This window comes from Hylaeus volcanicus, chromosome 6 (genome assembly GCF_026283585.1).
Source record: "Hylaeus volcanicus isolate JK05 chromosome 6, UHH_iyHylVolc1.0_haploid, whole genome shotgun sequence".
In the NCBI taxonomy this organism is placed as follows: domain Eukaryota; kingdom Metazoa; phylum Arthropoda; class Insecta; order Hymenoptera; family Colletidae; genus Hylaeus; species Hylaeus volcanicus.
Window position 1 is genome coordinate 5,595,207 of NC_071981.1, and position 3,160 is coordinate 5,598,366.

The following is a 3,160-nucleotide window of genomic DNA, read 5'->3' on the forward strand; positions in this document are numbered from 1 at the left end:
CAAATAAATTTTTCATTGTGAATATACAAACGTGTAGAATCTATTTATGTACATATTTCTAATCCAACATTTATTTGGAAATGTCAAACCTGTCGTTTAATTTAGCCAAGTCTTTCCAATAAGCATAAAAGGCACGAATATTTGTGGGACTGACTGGTATATCAAAGACTAAAGCAGCAAATGGTTATTCAACAGCAGAAGCATTCTGTTTTCATTGGCAGGTCATTCAATAGTGTAATCGTTCGTTCCACGAGGAATCGTATGCACGGAAACAGGCTATTTCCTGTTGGAGTAATTGCAAACACGTTAACCGGTTACTTTGCTGTCTGTTTCGTTGTTTTGATTGCAAATGCATCCCTTCTCTACCTTCGCCTCATTGTGACATAACAGCTACGCTAGATGAACGTGGCAAGCACATCTCCGGGTTTAGGTTTGGGATAGGTCTGAGCAAGTAATTAAATAACTAAGCAAACTTCGATTTAAACTAGGTCAGGTTTGGATTTGAACGAAATACGATAGATTCTCACTTATATTCTCATTTACTTCTGATTACCAGGACAGTAACATTAAAGAAATTTTTGCATAAGAATTTCTGTACTTTCACATGTTTCAATAAATGTTTCAGTGTATTGTTTTGTAAATTCATTAGTGTTGTACGCACTCGAGTGTTTTATTTCGCATTTTCTTTGCATTTACTTCTGACAAATTTTTCATTTTGCTGCAGCTGCTAACAGTTGCTCGAAACTGTAAATGCTGTAACTCATTAAAAAATCAACTTTGCTTTACGAAAATAACTTCAATGCGTATGTGAACGCTTATTTCAAACCCATATGTTTATAACAATTATGAATAAAGAAAAAATCACTGAAAACATTCATTTTCGAGTAACGAGCGCTCAATTGGCTACACCCGCCGCGACCTGGCGTAGCCAGCCAATCCTGGCTCGAGTCTGTGTTCTCGCGACTGAGCGCGTGTTACTCGGGCGCTGTGATTGTTCCGTGGTTTTTCGTGAATAATTCAAAAACGAAGCGTCATCCGACATTTTTGCAAAGGAACTTCTGGTTCAGAATCGTCTCAGCTACCTCCAATTTCCAGTTCTTACACTAATCCTGGGACACCGTGTATATTTATCCATACACCAACATATTTATACAAACATACACTAGGAAACATCAAACCTACCATTTAATTTAAACAAAATTTCTTCAATAGACATAGAGGGTATATTCTTATCAAGGTTTATTCTTTTTTTTAACACCTGATCTTAAGGATTAATTGTTTAATTCCTTAGTGAAAATCCCTTGCACCCATAAAATACTCTGTTCAATGTATAATAAACTGTACATAATACAATATTCAATAAAGTATATATCAACAAATTATTAAGTAGTATTGTATTTATGGGACTGACTGTCTGCCAAACTCTAAAGTAGCAAATGGTTATTGTCGAGTGTTTCATTTTGCATTTACCAATTAGTCTGATACATAGCCCTACACAGTGGCCATAGTATATTGGAAACACGTTCACGTGATAATGGCGATTTAATCGAGCTGTCCCCCGATTAACATTCGAGAGCGAAGTGTGGCAATGAACGTCCGCGCGAAACGTTTATTCAGAAAATGGCCTGGCGAGAAATTCGGACGTCGATCCAAGCTTTTCATTGCCGCGAAATCGACACAGTGAATTCCCCTCGGTCCATTTCCATACAACTCGGTGAAAATTCGGTGTCATTAAATTTCCCGCCAAACTTATGGACCCTGATGCTTGACAATCGGGATTTGGACGTCGGACACGTCCGTTGGGCTCCGTAACTTCGAATGATTAATTTAATTTTGCCCCGGGCATTGTGATTCCGGCTTGGCTTCGTTGTTTGTCAGTTAACCGGTCGCGATGGAATTGAATTTTGTTTCGGGCGCTCGTTAAAAATTCCCGGTTGCGTCGAATTTATTTTATTGTTTCGGCAAACATCGGACTGCAGTGCCTAATAAATGTTTTCAGTGACCGTAGTGTGCGTTGCGTGATTGTCGAACTTTCTGGATCGATATTTGACGAGTCGCCCGTGCAAGGGTATAAAGTTACGAAATTCAATGTTCAACTTGCGCTTAGGAATGCTTCTTTGACGTGGTGTTGTTAACAACTTTAAGTTAGACAGGCGAGGGGAGAGGGAGAGGGTGGCAGGGATGTATTGTACTAATTTCGTAGTCATTAGAAGAGGGCTGGTGTGCATCAGGTGCTGTTAAGAAACGAGATGAAATTCCAACCTTTGAACATCGAGTACGAAATAGTTTATAATAAGACAGTATATCAACTGTGAATTTTGTAAGTATAAAATAATAATAAAGGTCACTCAGTTTCGATACAAGGGAATGATTAACAACAATTACAATTAAAAATAGATAGAAATTTATCATAAGGTAATTACAGTAATAGTTAACATATTAGAAGGAAAACGGAACATAGTGAACTACAAAAGTTGGTTTGTAATTCTATCGAAATGCAGTCAGTCCCATAAGTATTAATACTTTGGATGTCTGTTGGAAAAATTTGTCGAAATTGAATAATAGCTTTGATGTCTTCAAATAAGTGTTTCATTATATACATAAATAAACTGTACACTTGTATATATTTATAATGATATATTTATTTGGAAACATCAAACCTATCACTTAATTTAAACTTTCCTCGATACACGTAGGATGTATGAATACTTATGGGATTGTATATTAAAGTGAAGTATGCAAGGAAAAATTAAATTTGTATCCTCTATGAGACGTAAATACCAATATAAAAAAGAAATAAATTTTACACGAAAAGATTGATACCTACGCCAATGGATTTCAGTTCCAAGTACGAATACTTATGGAATTGTATATCAAAGTAAAGTGTGCATGGAAAAATTAAACTTGTATCCTCCATGAGACGTAAATACCAATATACAAAAGAAATAAATTTTACACGAAAAGATTGATACCTACGCCAATGGATTTCAGTTCCAAGTACGAATACTTATGGAATTGTATATCAAAGTAAAGTGTGCATGGAAAAATTAAACTTGTATCCTCTATGAGACGTAAATACCAATATACAAAAGAAATAAATTTTACACGAAAAGATTGATACCTACGCCAATGGATTTCAGTTCCAAGTATGGTAGGAACG

At 36.0% G+C, this 3,160-nt stretch overlaps 1 protein-coding gene across 1 annotated transcript in view; it reads right to left on the bottom strand.

Annotated features, from left to right (window-relative positions):
• The window catches only part of LOC128878250 (uncharacterized), a 246,294-nt gene that overhangs the window by 192,182 nt on the left and 50,952 nt on the right, over positions 1-3,160 (bottom strand). The gene's annotated exons all lie outside the window — the stretch shown is intronic.